Here is an 11,882-nt window from a genome sequence, read left to right as displayed (position 1 = left end):
GAAACACTTGGACAGCAAAGATGCTCTTTACTGATTACAATTTGGCTTTTAACACCATCATCACCTCAAAATTGATCAGCAAACTCCAGGTCCTGGGACTAAACAACCCGCTGTGTAATTGGATCCATGATTTCCTCACCTCCAGACCACAAACACTGCAGATTGGTCTCCTCTCCTCCACAATCTCCATCAGTTCTGGATCTCTGCTCTACTCACTTTACACCTATGTCTGCATGGCTCAGTACAACAAGCCCATCTACAAATTCGCTGACAATACCACAGAAGTGGGTTGTATAAAAAGGGGTGATGAGTCAGCATACAGGAGGGAGATTGAAAACTTGGCCAAATGATGCACCAACAACATCCTTGCACTCGATGTCACCACATCAAGAAGCTTATTGCTAACTTGAGGAAGGGAAAACCATATGTGTATGATCCAGTGATCAATGGAGGAATCAGAGATGGAGAGGGAGAGCAAATGTAAGTTATTGGGATCACTATCTTTCCTAGATCCAACACACTAATGGCATTGTGATGGAAGCATGTCAGTGCCTCTACTTCCTCAGGAGTTTGCAGAGGTTTGTTATGACATCAGAAATCCTGGAAAATTTCTAGATATGTGATGGAAAGTGTGCTGACCGGCTGCATCAAGGTCTAGTATGGTGACACCGATACCCCCAAGCATAAAGGCCTGCGAAAGGTGGTCACATCCCGGGACATCACAGGGAAAACCCTTCCCACTATCGAGTACATCTACAGGGAACAATGCTGTCGGATAGCAGCAGCAATCGTCAAGGATCCACACCACCCAGCACACCCTCTGTTCTCACTGCTGCCATCAGGAAAGATGCCACACAACTTGCATAAATGAATACAACTTGTCAAAATTTTCATTGATGAAGGACATGGAAGGCAGTAAGTTCAGGGAAGAGAACAGTGATAGCCTGAAGCAGGAAATGTTGAAATGCAAAAAGATTGATGTCCTCAGGACTAGACCAGACATATCCAAGGACATTATGGGAAGCAATGGAGACTTCTGCGGTTCTGGCAAAGAATTTTATTTCTTCATTAGCAATAGGTAAGGTACCAGAAGACTGGAAGATGGTAATGTGTTTTAGCGGGGTCACTGTGGTTATAGCTCGAGGCTGGCTCATACACCAAGGGAGTGTAATTGACACTGGCTTTATTCGGTTGCAGCTCTGCCTTTTATAGGCAGCCGTCGTGTCAACACTGGGGCGTGGCTTGAGTGAGGCCGGATGCTGATTGGCTGTCCCGGATGCGCGGGCCCAGATTGGACCTCCTGCAATCTGCTGGCGGTGATTGGTCTATTCCGGCAACCGATGGGAGCAGGCGTCCACCTGATCATGATGTTCGACGGCTGATTGCTGTGTCGGCCCATTTTTTGACCACTCCCCCACCCAGAACCGGCGATCGCGACACTGTCTTTCGGCGGCCAGCCCCCTGCGCGGTGGAGTCAGGTGAGTGGTTGGTTAACATCCAAGTGGGCCAGATTCAGCCAGTCGAGCGTGAAGGTCTCCTCCCTGCCACCAGTGTCCAAAACACAGGAGAAGCCGTTAAGCCTGACAATGTGGTATTGCTCTTCATAAGGTCATTGAAGAGCTGGCCAGTGGGCTCCACGTTGGACGAAACATAGTGGCAGTCTTTAAGTTCTTTGGGACAAAGGTACAGGCTTGCCCATGAGCTCTGGGCTTAACTGGGGTTAGTGAGCCTTGGTGCTTGTAGGTATGAGACAATGTAGCCACCAGGAGCTCCCCCAAGTCCTCAGAAGCCACCACGAATTTGCCCAGGATGACTAGGGCCACATCATAGACCAACTCGTCAGAGGATGCCTCAAGATCCTCCTTCGGGGCATTGCAGATGCCTAGCAGGACCCAAGGGAGTTTGTTAGTCCATTGAGTTGGGCGATCGGAGCTGTCTTCAGGTGCCTGTGGAACCTCTCCACCATCCCGTTGACCTGTGGGTGGTATGCTGTGGTGTGGAGGAGTTGAGTCCCCAGGTCATTTGCTAAAGCATTCCACAGGCTGGAAATTAATTGGGCCCCCCTGTCGGATGTTAAGTGCTCAGGGACCCTGAAAGGTGCCACCCAGGTGTTCAGTAATGCCCAAGCACATGACTCTGTAGAGATTTTGGATAGCAGCACTGCCTCGGCCATCTAGTCATCCAGTCAACCATGGTCAACAGATAACGTCCACCTCTGGATATCAGTAGGGGGCCCACAATGTGCCCCTATCTGCGCATGGCTGAAACAACGGCGTGCTGGTTTAAGGGGCTGGGGAAGGAGTTTAATGTGGGTCTGGACCTTGGATGCCTGGGACTGAGTATGTTTTGGCCCACTGAGTGACCTCTTTACGGAGGCCATGCCAAACATACCTGTTGGCCACCATTCTAACTGTAGTTTCATAGCAGGGTGAGCCAAATTGTGGACCAAATTGAAAACTCACCTCCTCCATGCGACCAGAATGACAGGACGCAGTTTACCAATTGAGGTGTTGCAGAGCAGCGTGCGGTTACCTGGGGTGATCTGGATGTCCTCTAGTTGCAGGCTGGTAACTGCTATCCGATATGTCAGGGTCTGCCTGCTGCACATCCACCAGGGCCACATAGTCGTTACCCAGGGTGGGGTCATGCACTGCTAGGATAGCTGACGGGATAGGGCATTGCCTACCACATTGAACTTGCCAGCAATATATTCAATGTCTGTCGAAAATTCAGATATGTAGGACAGCTGACCATGGGTCTGACACCTTGCTGAAAGCAAAGGTAAGTGGTTTGTGGTCTATGTAAATTTTGAACTTCCTGCCCTCCAGTAAGTAATGTGAATGCCGAATTGCCAGGTATAACAGTAACAGTTCCCTATCAAAAGCCCTGTACTTGAGTTCTGGTGGCCTGAGATGTTTACTGAAAAAGGCCAGCAGTTACCACTGTCCATTAACCAGTAGCTCAAGTCCATCCCCGACCGCTGTGCTGGAGGTATCTACTGTGAGGGTGATCGGGACATTTTTCCTTGGATGCACAGGGAGGGTGGCTTTGACCAGGGTGTCTTTGGTTGCTTGGAAAGCCTCGGTTGCCTCCTGTGTCCATTGAATGTCTTTACTGGGCCCTAGCATGAGGGGAAATAGAGGGCTCATGATGCAGGCCACTGTAGGTATGAAGTGATGATAAAAATTGACCATGTCTTCAAACTCTTGCAGTATCTTCCCTTCTGGGGAAGGAATGAATGGCATCCACTTTGGTGGGTAACGGCCTGGCTCCATGTTGATCAATGTGATGACCCGGGAAATCGATTGTCTCTTGGCCAAACTTGCACATGGCCGGATTGAAGGTTAAACCAAACTCTCTTAGCCCAGAGAAAGAACAATAGTCATAAGTGAATGGTGTGCTCGGCATGGGTGTGGCTGACTATTAAAATGTCATCAAGGTAGACGAAGGGGAAATGCAGATCCTGGTCCACTGCGCCCATCAACCTTTTGAAAGTCTGAACCGCATTTTTCAGCTTGATCGGCATGCGGAGGTATTCAAACAATCCAAAGGGGGTTATGATGACAGTTTTGGGAATGTTATCGGGGTGAACTGGGATCTCATGATAACCCCTGATGAGGTCCACCTTAGAGAATATCTGTGCTCCTTGCAGATTAGCAGTGAAGACCTGGATATGGGGCATAGGATACCTTTCAGGTAAGGTGGCCTCATTTAGGCAGTGGTAGTCTCCGCGCGGCCTTTGACCTCTCGCTGCCTTAGGTATCATATGGAGGGGGGAGGCCCATGGGTTATCAGAGCGCTGCACAGTGGCGAGTTCCTCCTCCTTTCAAAACTCTTCTCTAGCCAGGTTGAGTTTGTTGGGGTGGGGTGGGGGGGGGGAAGGGAGGACATTCCATAATAATTTGGTGTCTCACCCTTGTTTGGGGCATAGTGATGGAAGGGAATTCTGCTAAGACTGAGCAAATTCATTGTCGGCAGAACTCACTGTGTGCAAATGGGGATTAGTGAGTTTGGTGCCCTTGAGCAAGAGTGTCTGAAATGTCTGAGTGTGTATCAGCTGACGTCCCTTAATGTTCACCAGAGAATCGGCACCCAGTTACAGTTGTTGTACAGCTGCCACCGTAAAGTTCCAAGTGAATTGTCTGACTCCAAAGTGGAGGGGAATTGTACGGATGACAAATGTCCGAATGTTGGAGCCATTTTCTGCGCGAAGCTTTCGGCCCACCTTGCTGCTGCGAGCCTCTAGTCTGGACACAGGGAGACCACTGTTCTGTTCCTGGTGTCCACCAAGAAACGCTGGCCCAACAGGGAGTCTTGGATGTGGAGGAGGCTGTGCAGTTGGCCAGTCGTTGCAGCCATCAATGATGGCCAGCTTTGGTGTTTCCCTGGAATGCATAGCGGGAGCAGCATCGACGGGCCTCAATACCCCACTGTTGATGATAGAAATTGTACTGCTCACCAGTGGGGTGCGTCAATAAGTTGGTCGATCGGACGGTCAGTCAGCAGGCTTCCTGGCAGGTCGTTGCTGACGAGGTGCCATCACCTGTTCGAGCAAAGTGCATCCAATTCTCTTTGCCAGCCATAGCACATCTGCTTGAGAAGCCACCCTCCTGGGGTCGTTGAAGTCTTCCTCCGTGATGAGCTGCCAGATCTCTTCAGGCAGCTGCTCCAGGAAGATCAGCTGGAACAGTGGGCAAGAGGTGTGATCATCGTTGAGAGTGAGCATGTCATTCATGAGGGTGGAAGATGTGCAGCAGTCGGACGCACGGTCGTGCTTCAAAAGCCCGAAAGTGCAGGTTAATAGCTCTTTGATGGCCACATACTTCCCTTGCTCCAGGGGCTGCTGGAGGAAGTTGATGATGCAGGCTGCAGTGTCTTGATCGAGGCGCTGACCATGTGGTAGCGCATGTCATCTGCAGAGATCTGGCGAATGGCAAACTGTACCTTGGCCTGCTGGAACCAAACCCATCTTTGCGTCATCCAGAAACCGGCAGGTTCAAAGCGTTGATTGTTGATTTGGACCCATCGTTGGGTCCAAAACACCGTTTGGACTAGTCGGTGTCACCACTGTAGCAGGGTCACTACAGTTGAAAGAAGACTCACACACCAAGGGAGTGTAATCAACATTGGCTTTATTGGGCTGCAGCTCTGCCTTTTACAGGTAGCCAGCTGTGTCACCACCAGGGCATGGCTTGAGCGAGGATGGCTGCGGATTGGCTGTCCCAGATGCGTCAGCCTGGATTGGAACCCCTGTGATCCGCTGGCGGTGATTGGTCGATTCAACCGCTATTCCTGTTGCCTATGGGAGCAGGCGTCTCATCTCGTTGTGTCCGATGGCTGTTTGCTGTGTCAGCCCACTGAGTGGGCCACAGGCGGCTACAGTGTCTTTATTTAAAAAGTACAAGGGCATGCCAGGGAATTACAAGCCAATGATTCACACATCAGTAGGGGAAAGGTTAAATATTTTAAAATTATTCATATTGTACAGTAACAGGCCCTTTTAGCCCATGAGCCTGTGTTGCCCATTTAAATTCAATTAACCTACAACCCCTGGTACGTTTTAAAGGGTGGGAGGAAACCGGACTCCACGGGGAAAACCCACACAAACATGGAGAGAACATACAAACTCCTTACAGATAGTGCGGGATTTGAACCTCATTCCAGATTGCAGGCGTTGTAAAGGCATTACGCTAACTGCGCAGCTCTTCTACACTAACTTTACTGAAACTGGAATGAGTTCTGAATAACAGGATTCATTTGGAAGTGTCATCATGGTTTTGTTTGTGGGGAAATTGGTCTCACAATTAGATTTGACATTTTTGAAGAGGCATCCAGGACAGGAGATGAAGTTTGTCTACATGGACCTCAGCAAGGCTTTTGACAAGGTTCTGCATGGTTGGCTGGGTCACTTGGGATCCAGGGTGAGCTATCAAATGTGATACAAAGAGGAGGGTGGCACGGTTAATGCAATACTATTACAGCACTAACAGTCTGTGTTCAAGTCTAGTGCTGTTTGTAAGTAGATCTCCCCATTCTGTGTGGATTTCCTCCCATCCTTTAAAAAGCATTGTAGGGTAATTGGTGTATTGGGGGGGAGGCACGGGCTTGTGGGTCAGAAGGCCCAGTTACCGTACTGTATGTCTAAATTTGTTAGCCTTAAAAGGCATCATGGTCAGCTTTAAGTTTGCCCAAGATACCTATTTCCATACTGTGAAATCTCTATGAATTACTCTGTGTCTATGAATAATGAATTCTATAGCTCCAGTAACTTGATTTCTGTCCCTCAGTCACCCATCAGTGATCAAAGAATACAAAGCTGAGGAACTCAGTGCAGCATCCATGCGTAGAAATGGTCCATCGACGATTTGGGTCAAAACCCTTCAGCGTAACTAAAGTAAGAAGGAATGATATCGAATATATCAAGTTGAAGGAGAGGAGTGTAGTGTCAGAAACTGGAGATGAATAAAGATGTATTGGACAAAAGGTGGGAGAGATGGAGATACAGGTAGAGGGAGTGACTACTGGGAGGCTGGGTAGGGTGAAAGAGAAAAGTAAGAATGGGAGTAGTTAAAAAAAGGAATGAGGTGGAGGTGAGAATTACCTAAATTAGAAACATTAATGTTCATGCCATTGGGTTCAAGGCTGTTGAGGAGTAATATAATATGTTCAAATTTATATTTAGCATCATCCAGGCAAACCAGGTCATCCAATTTGAAGTTTTTCCTCACCAATTCAAGGAAGCCACACTGACTACACAGAATACAAATGTGGTTGGGCAATGTGCATGCCTTATCTGGAAGATCTGTTGTGGCTCTGGATGGAAGTGAGGAGGGAGAGAGATATAGGAAGATCTCTGCAAAAACTTGATACTGGTGGGAAGGGGAAGATGTGTTTTGTGGTGGGATAGTGCTGAAGCTGGCAGAGGGGTCAGGATAATTGGTCAGATGCAGAGTCTGGTGGAGTGAAAAGTGAAGACTATAGGGACTCTGTGCTTGTTCTAATACACAAATGTGCTGGAGAACCTCAGCAAGTAACGCAGCATCCATAGGAAGTAAAGGGTGACCAATGTTTTGGCCTGAAGTTGGTGAGGCGGGGGGGGGGGTGGGGGGGGGGGGTGGAGGCCTGGTCCTGAGTGGTAATGAGTGGTGAAGTATGAGAAATGGAGGCAAGATGGGTATGAACTTTAATAATGGCAATATGAGGGAACTGACATTTAGAAAGGACATTCTGGATGCCCTTTTGCCTCATCCTGGGAATAGATGTGATTGAAAGGGTTAGAATCCTGAAAAGGCGAGAAGAGGTACAATCACAGTAACACCCCTTCCTATATAAGGGCTCCTAACCTGTAACATTAAATGACTGTTTCCACCCATGAATGCTCCCTGACCTGTCGAGATTATCGGGTGTCTAAATGTTTGATGAAGACTCTGGCATCTGCAGATTTTGTGTTTCACTCTTGATTCATTTGTTTTATTAGTTCAGTTTGTTTGGTTGTTTTCCCCTCTTCAGATGGAGGACAAGCCCAGTCTGACCTGTTCTGTTCTACAATTTCAAAACATTTGGTGTACCTATTTATTTTTGTCTCTATTCTCTCACAAACCAGATACCTTGTGGACAGCGGACCCCTTTGCTCATCCCAGATTTCCCCGTCAGATTTAACCCCTCCCCTACCATCCCTGTTTCCCTTTCCTGCCGTGACTTTGGTTCTCATCCCACAACTGCAGCCTGCTGAGCATTCAGCATTTTTTTTGTTTTAAATCACTCCCCGAAAAACCTGCCTGTTCCTTCGCACGTGGGTTCAGCAACACGCTGCACTTCCAGCAAACGGCAATAAACAAAAACAGAGAGGTGCTGGAACTCAGCAGGTCTCACAGCATCCATAGGATATAAACATAGATACAAGGTAAACATAAACCGCTTTCAGAAGCGGATGTTGCCCTGTGGAATTGGCTTTCAGGTGGCAGCCCGGAAATCACTGCGCTATCCACCTGAAAGGGACACCTGACAGGGAGAGGCGCCTCGGAGCGTACTCCAGCTCCGTCAGCGCAGGACGTTGGGGCAGCGGGGAGGGGAGCTGTCGGGCTCGGGGATTTGGGTCACCAGCTGATTGTCATCAGCCGGCCCCCTTGCAACCGCTTTCAGGCGGCTGCATTCAGGTGCCTCGGGGGGACTGTTCAGATGCGGAGGTTATACCTCCCGGATGAGGGTTGGCGAGTACTCCTCTGAGCCACATCAGGCTCTTTCAGGTGGCCTCCCGACAGCCCCATTCGGGTAGAATATGCAGCTTTACATCGGGGTATTCTGGCCACCTGACCCTTCTTCAAGACATGAGTAAATAGCAGGCAGGCGCCTGATTGGAAGGTTGGGGAGGGGAGAACGGGCAGGGGGAGGAACACAGACAAATGTGTGAATTGAGTATGGAGAAGGAAGGCAGGAGAGGAAAGGTGAGAATTGACTGGGGTCTTTTTTGAGTGCGGGGAGAGTGGGGGGGGGGACTGAAGTGAGTTAGAGGAAAGGTGACAAAGGGAAAGTGGAGGTCCACATTGATGCCATCGTTTGAAGTGAACCCATCTGCTGAAGGGCTTAGGCCCCCATCGTCGGTTGTACATCTCTACCTCCTCTCTGGGCGCTGCCACACCTGCTGAGTTCCTGCAGTGTCTCTGCTTTCACTGCAATCATTGCGTCTGCAGACTTTCTCGACTCCAGTGGTGTCCGCTGATCCCATTCATCCAGCGACGATCCTTAGACATTGCGCGCCCACGGCATCTGGTCGGTGAGAAGCCGGGGGGAGCAAGCCGTGCGGCTTGCAATGCGCGTGCGCTCTCGCGTTCAGGCGTCACGGTGACGTCGCCCAGCTCTTGAAGAGGTGATGGAGGCCGGGTTGGTGAAGGAAGAAAGAGTGAGTGTTTCACATCTTTGGCCAGCCGACCAGAGCCCGGAGAAGGAAAGGACAGACACGGAGTTGGGTGCATCGGACTGTGCGAGGCAGGTAAAATGGTGAAAAGGCGTCGTGGCTGCAGTAGTTGTGAGGGTGATGCAGAGAGAAGCTGAATTGGTTGGTGTGAAAAGTCACGCATAAAATTCACGGCTGTGGATGTTTCTGAAACTATTTAATTCCGCCGTAAATGTCAAGCGACAACGTGAAGTTCAGCTCCTCGATCTTGGAAGCTCTTGAAATAGAACCATGCAACATTACAGCATACAAACAGGCTCTTCGGCCCATCTAGGGTGTGCCAAACTATTGCTCTGCCTCGTCCCACTGACCTGAATCCCGACCATAGTCTTCTATACCCCTCCTTTCTATGTACCTGACCAAATTCCTCTTCAAATTTAAAATCGAGCCTGCCTTCACCACTTCAGCTGGCAGCTCCCACCACGCTCTGTGTGAAGAATGTTTCCTCTAAACCTTTCACCCTCAACCCATGTTCTCTGTGGGGGATGGGGGGGGGGGGGGAAGCCCACCTACATTTAATCGGTCGTGACCTCTCATAATTTTAAGTACCTCTATCAAATCATTTTTCTATGCTCCAAGGAATAAAGTCCTAACTTGTTTAACCTTTCCCTGCAACTCAGTTTATGAAGTCTGGGCAACAACCTAAGAAATATTCTCTGCACTCTTTCTATCTTATTGATATCTTTCCTTTAGTTAGGTGACCATAACTACATACAATATTCACCCCCTCCTCCTCCTCTCTTCCCCCCACCCCCTCCTCTCCTCTCTTTACGAAGCCCAATATGCCAAAAGCTTTCTCTGCAACCCTATCCACCTGTGACGCTACTTTCAGGGAATTATGTATCTGTATTCCCAGATTCCTCTGTTCTAATGCACTCCTCAGTGCCTTACTATTTATCATGTATGTCTTTTCTTGCTTTGTTCTTCAAAAATGCAAAATGCAGCACTTGTCTGCATTAAATTCCATCTGCCATTTTTCCAGATCCCACTACAAACTTTGAAAGTCTTCCTCGTTGTCCACTACACTTCCAATCTTTGTGTCATCTGCAAATTTTCTAATCCAATTTACCACATCATCCTAATATAGATACTGATATAGATGACAAACAATGGTCCCAACACCAATCACTGAGGCACAATATTAGTCTTAGGCCTCCAGTCTGAGAAGCAATCATCCACTACCACTCACTGGCTTCTCCCATGCAGCCAATGTCGAAATCTAATTGACTACCTCCCCATGAATACCTGGCGTCTGAACTTTTCCAACTAACCTCCCATGTGGAACCTTGTCAAAGGCCTTACTAAAGTCCATATAGACAACATCCACAACCTTTCCTTCATCAACTTTCCTGGTAACCTTGAAAAACTCTGTAAGATTGGTAATTAGTTTCTCTTTTTGATAACATTCATTGCCCTGCCCCTGTATGGCAGGAATGTCACTTGCTACGTATCATCCTTTGCTTAATGTCTAAATGTTACTCTGTGCAGGCGTCACTTTCAGAAGAGTTGCAAATAGAGTTCCATTCTGCTAACACCAGAAAATGTACCAATTTTTGACCATATAATGAGGGGATGTTATGAAATGATATTGTAAATTTAGTTTTTAAAAATTTTAGTGTTACTTTTTTTACATTTTTAAAATGTAGACATACATACAAGGTCTTCCAGCTCACAAGCCTATGCCACCCAATTTCACAAAATTAACCTACAACACCCGTACATTTTGAAGGGTGGGGAAAAACTGGAGCACCCGGAGGAAACTCATGCAGACACGGGAAGAATGTACGAACTCCTTGCAGACATCAGCGCTGAATTAGAATCCGCGTCACTGGCACTGTGACAGCGTTACTCTAACTGCTACACTAGCTGTGCAGATATTGATGTAGCCAGAGGTGAGCCTGGAACATTGTACTGAGGAACATGTGCTGAGTTGGGCTGGGCCTGGAATGAAAGGCATGGCTCCAGTCATTAGTATTTTATCTGCAATGTCTGTTGACTTTACTTTTACCTAATTGATCCACCTTCACCTAAATGTTGACTGCTCTTGACATAAAGGCGATCTTGGAATTCAGCTCTTTGGTTTATGTTTTTACCAAGTGCTGTGGTGACTCATGGGCATGATAATCCAGGTAAAACCCAAACTAGGTTTTGGTAAATAATTGTTGCTTGATGGCAATTACTTTGCTGATCATTAACAGAACTCTGGGTGGTAATTACCTGAACTGGAATTGTTCCATTGGTGAGCAGGTCATAGCTGGGCAATGGTCCACTGTGGAGTGAGCCCCAGTGTTGTAATTGTGCTGGAATAGCTTGGCGAATGTGTTCTGGAGTGCCAAGTCTTTGGCAACATGTGGCCTTGGCTTACTCTCCGAATTTAAGCTATTTTTGAATATTAGGAATCAATTTGGCTCAATTTGCTTCTCTGATGTTCTGGGTATTGGTTGAAAGCTGAAGTGGATCATTTAAGTTCTTTGTCACATATTCCCCAATAGAGTGAGAAGTTATTATTCCACAATCAGTCCAGCAAGTCATCTCTCATATGCAAGCAACAGCACAAAGTAGAAGAACAAGAACACATCACAGTTTGTAGTGTTACAATGAATAAATTAGTTAGTAATACAATTGTTCCAGTCAGCACTTCTAGCTGAACTCAGGTATAAATGCCTCCATGTGCTGAGGTGCACTGCCATTGAGAATGGGAATATTACTGGAGCTTATGCAACCTTTCAGTTATTAGTTGTCTACCACCATGCATGTCATGAGCTCTGGTATGACTGGTTATGAGATCACACTTTTTTTGCTTTTGACCATGTATGTAGTATGTGTTGCATTTTTACCGAGTTGCTGCCACATAGATATTACTGGATATGCCACTGGAATCTTCATTAAATCCTCAAACAAACAAAAAAGTGAGTTAGGAAATGCTTCT

At 47.6% G+C, this 11,882-nt stretch overlaps 1 protein-coding gene across 5 annotated transcripts in view; it reads left to right on the top strand.

Moving 5' to 3' along the window:
- The first annotated feature begins 1,166 nt into the window (after positions 1–1,166).
- Positions 1,167–11,882, top strand: part of LOC138744546 (oocyte zinc finger protein XlCOF7.1-like) — a 29,047-nt gene continuing 18,331 nt past the window's right edge. For 2 of the 5 annotated variants that reach the window (XM_069900896.1, XM_069900895.1), the window contains exon 1: positions 8,707–8,989. The gene's annotated coding sequence lies outside the window, so the exon portion shown is untranslated. Of the gene's footprint in view, positions 1,479–6,289; positions 6,395–8,705; positions 8,990–11,882 lie in introns of those variants that run through there. The other 3 variants (XM_069900894.1, XM_069900897.1, XM_069900898.1) reach the window with 3 other exon arrangements.

Source organism: Narcine bancroftii, chromosome 10 (genome assembly GCF_036971445.1).
Source record: "Narcine bancroftii isolate sNarBan1 chromosome 10, sNarBan1.hap1, whole genome shotgun sequence".
In the NCBI taxonomy this organism is placed as follows: Eukaryota; Metazoa; Chordata; class Chondrichthyes; order Torpediniformes; family Narcinidae; genus Narcine; species Narcine bancroftii.
This window is presented reverse-complemented; position numbering and strand designations above follow the sequence as displayed.